Consider the following 15,288-nt stretch of genomic DNA (forward strand, 5'->3'; position numbering starts at 1 on the left):
GGCAGAGGCCAGGCTGCAGCTCAACCCTCTACAAACACAGGACAGCACCCCCCACCACCACCATCAAGCGTTATCCAGCCTAAAGCCCGGGCAGGGCCACGGCCGAGAAGCCCCGCTCTGTTGAGTCAGTTCTTGTTGAGACCACCAGTGGCTTCACCGCTTGACCAAAGGCCTCATTTTGTTCAACTTTCACTCTCCGGCGGCACCTCTAACGGCGACTTCTTAATCTGCTTTCTTTGCTGGGCTTTCAGAAGCCTTGCTCCTGTTCCTCCCGGCTCCTGCTCATGGCCAGATCTCGGGCTTGAGGAAAGCCCACAGTGTCCTGTCCTTCAGAGCAGCTTCAGAGGCAGTATTGTGCATCCAGTGACCACCTTGTGTCCAGTACTTAACAGGAGTGACCTCAGAAGAGCCGGCGTTCCCCCCAAAGCCTCACCCTTCCATCTCTGTGCCGTGGAGAGGAGGGAATCCTCTAACTGCCTTCGGGATCAGATTTCCTGGAATTTTTGTGTTTATAATGGGCCAAGGAGGAGGGGGATGGAGAAGCTGCAGCTCAGGGTCCCCTCCTCTGCTAACAGCCTCGGGGTCTCACAGTGCACTAAGAACAATGTTCTAAGTCACTTCCTGTCGTGCCCCAGCCACTGCAATGAGACCCCGGCTCCTCATTGCCTCTACTCCTGGTTCACTGGGAGGTAACCGGTCCCACATTGGGGGCTTAGGGAGGCCAAGTGCCACCCAGCGCACCAGACCGTCCTGGCAGCTCCCCGTCCAGGCGATGGCCTCAGGCACAGGGGGAGCTTCCCATTGCACTGTGACCACCTGAAGGCCACAAATCGCACTTATTTCTGTGTTCCTGGCTCCCAGCATAGTGCCTGGTGCACTGAAGGGGCTCATGAGATGTTTGAGGATTAAATAAATTAATACTACCTAACACTAGGCCTGGTGGTGCGCGCCTTAGTAATCAGCGACCCAGGAGGCTGAGGCAGGAAGATCACGAGTTCAAGGCCAGCCTCAGCAACTGAGCGAGGAGGCCCTATCTCAAAATAAAAAAATAAAATAAATAAAAATAAAGAGGGCTGGGGATGTGACTAAGTGGTTAAGTGCCCCTGGGTTCAATCCCTGGCAAAAAAAAAACAAACAAAAACCACCATCATCACACCATCCACCACCATCTACCACCATCCACCACCATCCACCACCATCACCAAAACGACCTCAACCCTGCGAGTTGTGCTCATGGGGATGGAAGGGAACTCTGGGCTTTATATGAAGGTGTTCTGGCCACAGAAAGGGGCTCCTCTGGGAAGGCTGAACAGTAGTCTTGCTGTACTCTAAGGACCATGCCCTTTGGGTGCTTCTCTCTGTACACGAGGCAGAACAATTCAATACTGTTGATCCACGTGCCCAATTTTGCCCAGCAATTCCAGTCACTAATTTTCGGTTTTCTCCTCCATTGTCATTCCCCTCAGCTTATGAACAACTAGCCTGGCTGGCAGAGATATCCCGCTGGGGAAGATGGACAGGCACCCAGAGTCCCATATCCGGCCTGCCTCCACTGACCAGAAGGTCAGTACCGTCTATTGCTTTCCCTCTCCACGCCTGAGTGAGTGTCTCCTACAACAAATGGTCCCAGCAACACTGAACCCGACTGCTGTGCTGGGAGCACAAACGAGAACGAGATGAGAAAGTCCCTTGCAAAAATAACTAGAAAGCAGGGAATATTTTGGGTAGCTTGAAAAAGGCCCCTTCCCTCCAATAGATAAATAGGTTACGCTTAAGAGAATATTTTTGGCCTCATTCTCTAGAGGCCACGGCCCCAGTGCAAGACCCCATGGCTAAAATAAGGTACAGTGAGATGATAACCAGGGAAAGCCTTGTAATAATTCTGGTTGTGTCCCGTGGAAATCAGTTTTGAGATAATGACGGGCCCATGTGTGTGCCTCGGACCCACGAGAAGGTGACCTAAAAACTGCACAGTGAACACTTTCAATAGGATTAGGATGCTGGACGTGAGCCCCACACCGACCGTGGGTGAGATTTCACTCTGAATAATATCCGAGTGGTAAAGCAAAGGCTAAGAGAGTGAAGGTAACCAAGGAACCCACTCATTGCAACAAGCTCTTTTTCTAAGAGAGTGATCAAAATGAATGCCCAAATCAGGTGCTGCCGAAAGGTAAAGAACACAGGGGAAATACTGTGCAATAGTCTACACTTCAAAGAGACCAAGGAGGTCTGGTCACCTATAGCCTAACTCAGCTGTCAGCCAATCCATCCATCCAGCCAACATGCTCCATGTGCCAGACTTTGGCCTGGGCCTTCCACGAGAACTGTGTGTTAGAGCAACATCAGCAAGATTGACTGTGCACGGACGATATGACAACGTTCTGCCATCAAAGATGCACTGGGCTTTATCAGTAGTCACTAGCCTGTTCCCAAACCCTAAAAAACAGAATTTAGTGTTTGCTTTGCCTTTCTCCTCACTTCCAACAGACAGCTTTACTGGGTACCCAGGGTGAAGGTTAACAGTCTCCCCAGGAGGACCAGGTGGCTTTTCATCACCTTACACTGGAGTCTGCAATGTTTAAGTGATCTGGGGACAGGTCAAGGTTAATGTCAAGGTCAAGGCAAGACTAACACTGAGGCAAAGCTGATGTACCTGTACTGCCCCTGATCACCACTCCTCATCAGACCAGGAAGGACAAAACACAGGCTTAAGTGTTAATTTCTAGCTGCTCTTGACAGTCTTCCTACCGCATTTTGTCTGCTTTCCTGAGTTCTGCTACTTCCCATTTCCTGATCCAGTGTTTCTCAATCCTCTAGCACATGGAGAACCACCTGCTTTACTTTAAGAAATACCCATGGGTGGGCCACGTTCCTGACAAATTAAATCAGAATATCTGAGGGTGGAACTCAGGCATAGGTTTTTATTTTTTATTTTATTGTTTGCAGTTCTGGGGATGGAACCCAGGGCCTTGCACACGCTAAGCCCATGCTTTGCCACTGACTTACGTCCCCAGCCCAACAGATGGCTTTGAAAGCTTCCCAGGTAATGCCCCCATGCACTCAAGATCATAGGCATCTCTTTAAATCAGAACTTTGTCACCGGGCCAGCAGCATCAGGATAGGATCACCGAGGAATTGTTAACCATGAAATTTCCTGGGCTTCTGACCTGCTTCCTCAGAAGCCCTGGGAGTGGGGCCAGCGGCCTGTGCTGTTTCCAGGGCTCTCCAGGAGATTCACACACTGGGAAGTTTGAGGACAACTGGTTTTAGACAGTATAAAACCCTGGAAGAGGCTGCTTCAGGAAGTGGGTGGACAGGAGGCAACAAGAGGGCAGCAGAGAGAACCTGAGCGTCTGGAGATAGCTCGTGTGTCCTGCAAGGGGCCGAGTCACTGTCAACTGTAAGGAGGGGGATATCATGAGTGATTGGCAAAACAACGAAGTGTCGGCTAATCCGGGGAAAAGTGAGATTTGTTTTCAACCCTCTGGAAACGAGAAGATTCTGGAGTTATGAGCCATAGTTTAGATGAATGGGTCAACATTTACTGTTCAATTAAAAACAATTTAATTCAATTTGAGATATAACTATTGACTCTGATTAAGTTGCTGGGTGGGTTGGAATTAAAAAGATGCAGATGAGGTACAGCGGAAGCTCTCTGGAGTTATGCTGGGGCAGCCTCCGGGCCTTGGCATCTCAAAGGGGGGTCTTGCTCAGCTCAGAACTTGCTCCTCTCTTTAGCCTGTTGCATATGACAGGCCTCCCACCGTCCCCCTCCCCCCAGCCTCTTCATATAAAAACACACAAGTGGCCATTGCTTTCTTGGTTGTCATGGAAGATGTAACTAAATACACGTGTCACAGGGGACCGCATGCTCATTCATCACATCTGCCATGCCTGGCTGTCCCCTGGAGGCTGCTTGCAGCTCCACGCTGAGGGTTCTGAAGCTGCCCATCCTTTGTAATTAGATTTTTTTTTTTTTTTTTTTTGGTACCAGGGGTTGAACTCAGGGGCACTCAACCACTGAGCCACGTCCCTATTTTGTATTTTATTTAGAGACAGGGTCTCACTGAGTTGCTCAGTGCCTCGATGTTGCTGAGGCTGGCTTTGAACTCACCATCCTCCTGCCTCAGCCTCCCAAGACCCTGGGATTACAGATGTGCACCACCATGCCTGGTTGTAATTAGTCTTGGGCGTAGCCCTCCCCCCGGCTCTCACCACAAGTGACCCATCTTTCCTGCTGGAATGCTGACCCCTGGGGGGAATCATGGCAGGAGGGGTCTTGGTTTCTGGAGAAGGTGCTCAGATCTGTGTTCCTGAGGAACCCCAGAGGAGGGAGGTGGTCTTGGTAATCGGATGACCACGACAACCCTGATGATCCCTAGCATGAAAAATAATGGCAATTGTGTCAAATGATCTTTGTATGGTTTCTTTTCAAGGGTAGAGGCTTAAACAGGGAATGACATTCCAAATAAGACGTCTAAATAAGTAAAAAAAAAATACTCAGATGTTTACATTTAGTGTTCTCTAGGTCACACAAATAGGTCACCTCCGATCATTGCAATGTATCCCAGCTCTTTGAGAGTCCCTCCTGTTTTTTTTTTTTTTTTTTTTTGAGGGGAGGGGTACCAGGGATTGAACTCGGTGCCACTGAGCCACATCTCTAGCCCTGTATTGTATCTAAATAAATTTAGAGACAGGGTTTCATTGAGTTGCATATTGCCTCGCCATTGCTGAGGCTTTGAGCTCTCCATCCTCCTGTCTCCGCCTCCTGAGCCTTGGGATTACAGGCGTGCACCATGGCATCTCCCCCCCCCTTTTAAATACAGATATATATTTTTAGTTGTAGATGGACACAACCCCTTTATTTACTGATTTTTATGTGGTGCTCACACATGCAAGACGAGTGCTCACTGCTGAGCCACAACTGCAGCCCCCGCCATTGTTTTTAGTGTTTCAAAGCAAGTCCTGCCACTGTCACACGGCACCGGCCATCTTCTTTCTTTTCTGTTTTAGCCCCTTCAGCAAGGTCATCTGATGACCCCTAGTCACTGCTACTACCCAAGGAGGGGGCACAGATCTTCCTCTCGGGGGAGCTGGCCTATCTCAGGAAAGGAGACCCCTTCGGGACCCAGGATCAGTCCACACACCCGCCTACAGCTGCCTGTGTCTCAGCAAGAGACCTGCTGCAGGCTCGGGCAAGAGCACTGTTACGAGGGGTGGCCGGCTACTCGTGTCTTAACCTGACCCTGTCTGTATCCCGTGCTTGCTGTCCTTCCTTCTCTAAGGAATATTGCTCCTGAGGGACACAGAACTCTGGGGCCAGGATGAGTGGTAGGACAAAGAGCAAGCTCTGGAGCTCACTAGTGAGAGTCACCGTCATGGTTAGGCTGAGGGGCACGGCCCAGAGGATACCAAAATGTCATAATTTATTAACCAGCTGGTAAACTCTCAAGGTTCCAGGTTTGCCCCATGCCTCTGCTGTGCTGGGCCTCAGTACACAACACACACAACTGCCCATCACTGCCCAAAGACAGGCCAGGGAAGGAAAGTCAGGAATGCACCCCAAGACGTCTCCCCCTGGACTCTGCCTGCAGATGTCATCTGGATTCCTTCTAGGAACTAGAGAATATGTGTGACTCAGGCTTTTAACGTCACCCTACAAAGGTGACTCTCTCATCTTGGGGCCATCAGCACTTCCCAAGGAGAGGCTGAGGGTGGAGTGTGAGGTGGAAGCCCGATGGGAGGGTTGGGGGCCAGGGGCGGAGCAGGAGTCCCTGTCCTTCTTCCTCACGATTCTCCTGCCTCACAGCCTCCTGAGCCTCTGGGATTACAGGCCTGCACCCCTATAATCCTGTAATCCCTGTATATATATATTATATATATAATAGATGGACACAACCCTTTATTTTATTTATTGATTTTTATGTGGTGCCAATTTCCTTTTGGAGCTGCTCAGGGGCTTCTTCTGAGTTCCTATTTCAGGAAAATAAAGCAACTACTCAAGTTCAGATGAGATCCCATGCTGTTTAGAAACCTGGGAACTCAAACTTGGAAACTCCAAAAGGGGTCTCACTTCCTCTATTCTTTCCTGGTCCCTGGTGCCACAATTTTAAACTTTCATTTTTAAATCAATAGCCCAGTAGCCCAAAGGGCTGGTATAATCGTGGTTATTAATTTCTAATTGCTCTCCTGTGGCCTGGTACTCTTTTCACAAGACACATTTTCCTCTACCTATCCCCAAAAGACCCTCTCCCCAAACTCTTCCAGCAACGTGACGGGTTTTAGAAACTTCTGACCAGTCTGGATTTGCATTTTTTTTTTGCAATTTTTGAATATTTCTTTCTTAATTCTAAGGCGATCTAGAGCGAGGGAGTTTTAATGGGCTTATTTATTCAGAATAGGGAAGAATCTTTTTATATGGGAACGGGAGGCGAATGAGGAACAAGATGGGAGAAATGAAGAGGGTCAGGAAGGGTGAAAGACACTTTATCCTCATCATGTAAAAATAAATATAAGGGATTTCTTTCTAATCCCTTCAGTTCATCTGTTCAAGGGCTTGAGAGATTCCTTGAGAGCGGAGAAGGCTGCTTCTCAAATAGGAGACCCCAAGAGAGACCGAACTCCTACACACGTCTGCCACAGGACAGCAGCTGGTGAGTATCAGTCATATGCTGTCACCTCTCCTGTGGTTTTTTATTTCCTCACTTCTGGTCACATCAAATGCAGCTCACACTTCCATCCCCCACACCCTCCCTCCCCGGTCCCCTGTGCACTTTGATGCCTGAAGCCAGACTGATTTCAAAGCCACAGCGAAGGGACACTTGGGCAGATCCCATTAGCAGCCTTGTGCCTGTGACTGAAGTGTCCCCCACAGGACATGCCACGCCAGCAAAACCAGCTCCCGAGGTGTGACATCCATACCTGTCCCCTTCCTGGGGGAAGCCAAGGAGGGTGTGACCCTCTCCTCAGTCAGGGAGTATCCCTCCCACGCCTTGCTCCAGCCCGACCTGTCTCCAACAAAAGGCCACCGCCCTGCTGAGCCTGTCTGGCAGGAGAATCCTACACACAGCTGGCCGGACACTGGGCCACTAAGAGCCCAGGCCACTGCTCCTGCGAGAGGCATGTGCACTGGAAAGGGACAATGACCCACAGGAATGCAGAGTGTTCTCAGCATCTGCTTTCTCTGGTACATAGGCAAAAACTTTTTTCTTTCCTTCTTTCCTTCCTTCCTTCTGTCCGTCCGTCTTTCTGTCTTTCTTTTTTTCAGTACTGGATATTGAACCCAGGGGCACTCTACCACTGAGCTATATAGCCCTTTTTATGTTTTATCTTGAGACAAGGTCTCGCTAAATTGCGAAGGCTGGCCTCAATCTTGTGATCCTCCTGCCGTGGCCTCCCGAGTAAGCTGGGATGGCACAATCTCTCTTCATACCCGTGTGACAGCCAGTGTTTGGCCACCTGTCAGGAAGTTAGAGGTCTGAAGGTCAAGGAGTCTGGTCTCAGTACCTGCCTTTCACTCACTGGCCTTACTCCCTCTGGTCCCACCTCCTCCTGCGGGCTGAGAATCCAGTTCAGCTGCAAAATCCAGGTGACAGTTGTCACTCTAGTTCCTGATGTTCAGGAGCAGTGTGCCTGGCAGGGCTTGTGGCTTACCTTTGTCAAGGACAACACACACCTGCTGCTCAGTCATACTCCCTCTCACCCTGTCCACCAGGAACCCCCCCCCCCATCCCTTCTTTGCTGGCCAATGGCTGAGCTGCTTCTATGGCACTTGGTTGTCATTGGAGTAGCTTTTGGAACGACTCAGGTAATAAATTGAATTTTAAAAACTGGACTGTATCCCTGGCATAATTTGTAGGCTAGATGGTGCTTCACGGGCAGATTTGGACTCTACGTCAAAGTAAATGGAATCATTTTGATGATGAGGGAAATAAGCACAAAGAAGATAAATATCGTTTCCCCCTCTCATGGAGATGTTTGAAGCAGACACATTTCCTGAACCCCCATCAACACTGTGACGGGGTTGATGCCTTCTCGCAGTGTCCTCAGCCTTGGTCCTTCATTGTGTCATTCCTTTCCTCCTCAAAGGACCAGACAGTGAATACTTCCAGGTCACCTGCCCTCTCTTGCAACTTCTCTATCTGCCATGATGGTATGAAAGCAGCCACAGATGGTGTGGAGTGAAAGACTGCTGACTGCGTTCCAATAAAACTTTATTGACACAGGCAGCCTGTCTGGTGTGGTGGTGCACACCTGTGATCACAGCCACTCAGGAGGCTGAGGCAGGAGGACGGCAAGTTCAAGGTTAACTGGGCGACTTAGCCAGATCCTCTCTCAAAATTAGATAGAAAGAATGAAAAAGTGAAAGAACTGGAAACGCAACTTGGTGGTAAAGAGTTTGTTTCAGTCAGAGTTTTCAATGCTGTGACTAAAAGACCTGACCGGAACAGCCTCAGAGGAGGACAAGTTTATTTGAGGGCTCACGGTTTCAGAGGTCTCAGTCCGTAGATGGCTGGCTCCAACCCTTGGGGCTCAAGGTGAGTTAAAACATGGTGGAGGAGTGTGGCAGAGGGAACCAGCTCCCATAATGACCAGCAAGCAGAGAGAGACTCCCCTGGCCAGATATAAAATACCTACCCCAAAGCCATGTCCCCAGAGACCCACCTCCTCCAGCCACACCCTAGGTATCTTCAGTGACCACTCAGTTAATCTCACCAGGGGATTAATTCACCAGTTGGGTTGAGGCTCTCACAGCCCAGTCATTTCACCTCCAAATGTTCTTGCATTGTCTCACACGTGAGCTTTTGGGGGGACACCTAATATCTAACATAACCAGTGTTCATACCAAAAAAACAGGTGGAAGACCAACACTGGCCCTCAGGCTGTAAATTGGGGCCAACATGTCAAAGAGTGTCACTCGTGCCTGAGAACTGTCTCCTTGAAACATCAACCAAAGTGGTCACAGCTTAAAATGAACTGGGTGACTCCCCACTTGGGGTAGTCCTTAACCCTGCTCAGAAAGATGTACTCTGCTGGGTCCTTCAACACAGAAGACTGAGAAGCCCATCAAGGTCAAAGGTTACAAAGAGTGCTTCTGGGGGGCCGACCACAATCCCTCAAATCTCTAACACCAGTGCAGCCAGAGCTGTGGACTGCGGGTGGCAATGGCCTAGCTTCTTACCCTACTCCGCTTCGTCTTCATCATCATGTGCAGAGCATCTGGAGGCTGTCCTGTCTCACTGGCTTTCTGCATTGGCGTGCTGTTTTGGTAACCCCGTATTCTTCACCTCCTCTGCGTTGAGGCCCGACCTCCTCTGAGGCTGGTGCCCTGTGCGAGTATGTCAGCCCACGTCAGGATTAGACTTTTGGTGGCTCTGCAGCCGTGAGGTCTAAGGAACCTGAAAGCATGTTCCTTTAGAAGGACTGCTTGCCCCATCTTTCAGTTGGCCTCACAATGACACTGTACCCTAAAATTACCCGTCCAACAGGCGGTTTGAAGAACTGGATAGAAATAAAAAACAATTATGGTTCAAAAAATGTTCCACAGTTTTACAAATACCTCAGTGTGGTTAACCTATAAATAGGTATCTACATCATCCATGATGTAAATTTATGGTACATTTTAACTAATTTCTTCGGTGGCCTAAAGCTGACACTATGCATTGGCTTTTTGGTTGGTTTGTTTGTTTGGTTTAAAATGAATGGGCTAATTTTATTTTTGCCCTGACCAAGTTAATTCCTTCGTCGTTTCCTCTGGGGTGGTGGCACTGTTTGCTGACTACGTGATGAGAACCGGATCTCACGGGCCATAGCTCCCACGGCTCTGTTGGTTATGGCTGTGCAGAGGGGCAACTTGACTGAGAGCCAAGGCAGAGCCGGCAGGGACAGGCTGGTCGGGAAGGTGCCAAGGACGTGTGGCACTGACACGGAGGGCTTCAGGGAGAAGCTGCTCACTGGGGGTCCCCAGGGATGGTGGTGGTACCAGCGGGCTCAAGGCGGCCATGCTGGGTCTCCACTGGAATGGGATGCTGATGAGGCTCCCTGGGGGTGGCATCAAATTGGCTCAGGGCAGTGCCTCATATGGCCTTCGAATGCACGGAAAGATGAAATGACATCTTGGCATCTTTTAATTAAGAGAGAATGTGATAAGTACAACACTAAGACGAAAATCCTAACAGTCAAAAGCAGGGCTGGATGCATGGCAGGCCAATCTCTTTCCACTATGCTGATGACCTGTTGGCACCCACTTGTGATCTTTCTTTCCAAAGGACCTAAAATGACTGCCCGTTTTGAAATACTGTTGTTTTAATGATTCAGTGGGCATAGAGCATCAAATTTTCATGATCTCACTTCCTAAAATAGAAGTGTATTCACTTCTGTTTCAAAGGGATTGCTTTTAGAATCACAGAGAACAAGGTTTTTCCAGCGGTTGTATCTTTGGATGGTTTCTCCTGTTTATATTCTATCTGAAAATTACTATTCAATTAGGCGTACAGATGTAATTTTTTGAGGCTATTGTAAATATCTGGGCATTCTAAGAGGAGTGAAATGAACATAATGGAGACAAATAAAATGAATTACTCTTATTAGCATTTTGCATGAGATTTGAGGTATTTTGCCAGTAAACAAAAATGTACAGGGATGCATGAAAAACAACTGCATTGCAAATTTTCAGTGGTAATCCAGTTCTGCTAGTTAAATATTCAGGACCATGTGCGAGCTCTGTGTAGGAGCTGCAGAAAAATCACACCCAATCAAACCAAAGTGGAGCGTGAGAGAGAAACAGCCCTATAGACCATGGAAATTACTCTGGAGACTGGAAATACCAACTTCACCACTGAAACAAAGACCGGATTCATAATAAATATAGATGATTGTAGATCTATTTACCATTTAAGAGAGAGAATTGGGCTGGGGCTGGGGCTCAGTGGTCGAGCACTTGCCTCACACGTGTGAGGCACTGGGTTCGATCCTCAGCACCACATAAAAATAAGTAAATAAAAAGATAATAAATCCGTTTACAACTAAAAAAAAAGGGTGTGGGGTGAATAGAATCACTCGAATAGGACAACTCTACGTAAAGGTACCATTTTTGAGATCCTTCAAAAATACCTGTTCAGTCTTCAAGAGAGCAATAATAACGATTGGTATTTTGGGTGGTGCTGGGGATCAAACCCAGGGCCTCACACGTGCCAGGCAAATGCACTACCACTGAGCTTACACCCCCAGCTCTTCAAAATCATCAATGGCACCCTACTGAGCCATGAGGACCCATCAGAGATCTAGATGAGGGGACATCTCTTGCTCTCAATTGCAAATTTAATATAAATGTTCTTTTAACTCCTAAAGTGGGATGAAGGGGAATGACCGTGTCCATGAAGAAAATCTAAGTATGGGAGAATCCAAAGATTCCTGTTTCATGGGCCTTTTGATTCCTAAAACTGTTTCTCGAGGACTTAATTCAAAACCTCCACTTTCAGTCATTTGTCTTGCTTCTGAAATCAATTTTCTCGGTTCTTTCCAAATGGAGACAGTCAACTGAGAAATGTGATTTGCAGGGCTTTCTAGCAAATAGTTGGCCTGTTTCTTCCTATGAGAGGTGAATGCTTTTCTTCCTTTTTTGGAGGGATATTAATTTTTAACAGTGGCTGGCGCCAGAGAACTTGGTTTTAAATCCTAATCCAGCCACAAATTATGTGAACTTGGTTAGTAGCCCAATATTACCAGCTTCAGTTTCCTTATCCATAAAATTAAGAATATCAGACACAGTGACGATAAGTTGTCATTTAAGTTCCTCCAGGTGTAGCTGTGAAATAGGGGAAGAAATTCACTAGTGGCCTCCCATGGGGCACAGGTACAACCTTGGAGAGACAAAAAATTCTGAATGAGTCAATCTGAAGGTTAAAGCAGACATTTGAAGTAATGTCCTATGTGACAAAATGGCTTGTCAACCAAAGTTGGGGCCACTCTTCAGATGCTTCCTAAAACGATTTAACTCACAGTCATTTGTTGCCCCTTGGTGAGTTCACAAGTGACTGAGAGACCCACGGATAAAAATAGGAGCAAAATAACAAGCTTGTGACTGCTTTAGTTTGAAAGTGGGTCAAAAGGTTGTAAGAAAGAAGAAGAAATCATGATACTGCAAGACAAGTGGCCTAACCACTCAAGTTGAAGTTGTTCGTATGAATGCAGAGGTTTGAAAAATGAAACTCTGAACCAAATGTTTAGATAGTCAGTTTTAAATCACCCAGGGCCCTGCCCCACACCTATTCTTCTAGAAATATTTTAAAGGAAAAGAGATAGTAAGAGAAATAATCTAAAATAAATTCAGCCTCCTCAAAAGAATATGCTCCAGAAGAATATGTCCCTGCCTCACAAAATTCACCATTAGCAACCTAGACTAGACCAGAGAACATGAGTGTACCCTGAGTAGCTGAGCTGTACTTCTAGGGCTAATAATGATCCAGGAGCTATTTAAATGGTACCTGGTACAGCGTTGTGCATACACTAGGTGCTCATCAATACCATCAGATACCAGCAGTTTGTTGAACATGAGGTCCGTGGTCTCCCCTAGTAACTTGTATCTCTGGAGAATTAATCTTACACTCATATAAAACAAACTCATTTTTTTCCAACTGTAATGTAGCTAGTTTTTCCTTGAAATAGAAGCTATGCTCATTTGGGGTCCTTTTTTCCCTCTAAATGAGATAATTTTGATTCCCATCCATCACTTTACTAAGCTGGACCTCAGGAGCAAGTTCATTGGGTAACCATGCACTCACTCCAGGACAGATGCTTCTGGCAATCCACATGACACGCTCCACAAAGATGAACCATGTGCCCTGTGTTCCAACTCCCAATTGTGAAAGGTCTCTTAATCAAATCTCTTTTACTTGTGATGATCTCTTTTATATGACTGCATGAACCATTGAGTAAGGAAGACCCGCGGCCATTGCAGGGGGCAGTGAGGTGTGAGGACACTTTATATCCACTGAATATTCCAGGGCTCAACTATGTTTTCCAGCCTCCCTGCCAGTTACACTGGGGTCATGAGCCAGGTACGGTGGCGCACACCTGCAATCCCAAAGGCTTGAGAGGCTGAGGCAGGAGGATCGTGGGTTCAAAGCCAGCCTCAGCAACAGCGAGGCCCTAAGCAACTTAGTGAGACCCTGTCTCTAAATAAAATACAAAAGAGGGCTGGGGCTGTGGCTCTGTGGTTGAGTGCTCCTGAGTTCAATCCAACGACTCTAAAGGCCAACTAAAATTTTTCTCAGCAGAAAATAGGAAAGCCCCGGATTTAGAAGATGTGCTTCTCTTTGTCACTGTTGCTCTCTAAGATGATGAGCTGAGGTTCTTCACCTACCAAGTGGAAGTCCCAACAGCAGCTGCCTTGGAAGGCTTCAGTGAATATCATTAGACGAGATACGAATGGGAGAGGATTTTATCAACAGCAAAGGGTCGTGTAGCTAGTTTTCCTTGAAATAGAAGCAATGCTCATTTGGGGTCTTTTTTCCATCACCCCAAGAGGCCGTCTCTAAATGTGGACAGGAGGATTCTACTTTCATTTAAGCCAAAGAGCCCATGAACCAGAGCCTGCCTTTCTGTGTTAAGATAAATAATAAAAAAGAATCTTATGGATTTGCTCAATAATGATAAGAAGAAAATCACCGAGAGCCAGAAGGAGGCTGTGAGCAATAGGATGGTCTTTGAAGTCTCCCCTTCATCTAATTTCAGAGAAGCCCCTGAAAATGGCAGCGTAATGGAAGTCCAGAGATTCATCCCTTCCCTGTTTAGTCTAGAGGTGAATATGGCTGGGCACCCAAAGTAGGGAAGCTGCTGGAATAACCAGTCCTTAAAAAAAAACTATGAAATACAAAAACAAAAGATCCACAGTCCCCAAGGACAGCCACTTTCTTTTTGAAAAACCTTTGCAAGTTTTAAACACTGACTCTGATTCTGTTCTCATTGGGTAAGAGCAGCACTTCTGCCCACCTATTTATTACTATGGCATTGAAAAAAACCTGCACAGGTGGCCAGGGCAGCTGGGAGCCCCAGATGCAAACACCAGAAATGCTCAGAAGACGTGGCTTTGTTCCGTGACATCCTGGATGGTGCTTGCAGACCATGAGTCCTCTCCTCCTGAGACAGGCGTGTGCACGTGCACACACACACACACACACGTTACAGACGTACATGCACACACACATACAGTCAGGACTCAGGTCCTCCCTCCTGATGGCAGGATGTCAAGGGTTAATCCTTCACTGCATTCTTAACAGCTGGAGAGGGCAAGAGGCGGCCAACATGCCTGCCAGGGCTCTGAGCTGCCCATCCCCTGTTGGGCCCTGTGATGGGATGACCCACATGTATCCAGGCCACAACCCCTACCTGGGTTTTTAGAGAGGATTTTCTAATTTGTGCAGAAAGCTCATAAAAGATGTCCCGTGATCTGAATGTAGCTTGTTCCTCGATGGGTCCCTGTGCTTGTAATGCAAATGCCACGCTGCTCAGGAACTACATCAAGTCACACTCATCCGGACTTGACGTGCTCCCTCTTGAAGGTTCAGCCAGGTGGCTGGTACCTACTTTCAGTTTCATGTGAGGTGTCACAATCCCTGGAAAAGTCCCCCCAACCAGAGTCATTCCCACCCAGGCAGTTACCAGCGCCCTCTTTCCTTTCCTCTCTAAGCTGTGTCCCATTTCAAGCCAAGATAATAACGATGGCCACGATGACGATGATGATGGAGGACAAAACTGGAAGGACCAAATGTACACGGAAGATACTCCAAAGCTTTCACTCCAGTCTTACCTTCCTCCCTTCTCTCTCCAAGTGGAGAAGTCACAGTGATGTGTACCCAGGGACCCTCAGTCAGTCCAAGCTGAATTGAACTCACAGAGTCTTTGATTGGTATTCCTATTTTTAGAAAGTGTTTTCTCTGCAGAACTAATTATCTAGCGTAGGGAGGGGCCAGCTCTCACTTCGCATCAGTCCTTAGATTCCTGGGGGAGATACTGATTGCCACTTTGGAGCTAGGTGCTGCCGTGTCGGGCTGAACAGCATCAATTTTCCCAAACCATAAATACGACGCCAGCCACATTTGGAAGTCAGAGTTACTGTATTTTATTGACTGGGCTATGAGCATAAAAAACGGGTTTCAATTTTTCTCCCTGAATGGTACATTATGATTGAAAGCAGCACATGATCCTCTGTACATATTATTTTCTAGGCACTGGAGTGATGACGGTGTGTACTACTTATAGGTCTAATATAAAATTTAGGATACATTT

At 47.4% G+C, this 15,288-nt stretch overlaps 1 protein-coding gene across 8 annotated transcripts in view; it reads right to left on the minus strand.

The window, feature by feature from the left end:
• The window catches only part of PHACTR1 (phosphatase and actin regulator 1), a 286,809-nt gene that overhangs the window by 22,933 nt on the left and 248,588 nt on the right, over positions 1-15,288 (minus strand). The gene's annotated exons all lie outside the window — the stretch shown is intronic.

This window comes from Spermophilus citellus (assembly GCF_964194105.1).
Source record: "Spermophilus citellus genome assembly, chromosome: 5".
Taxonomy (NCBI): domain Eukaryota; kingdom Metazoa; phylum Chordata; class Mammalia; order Rodentia; family Sciuridae; genus Spermophilus; species Spermophilus citellus.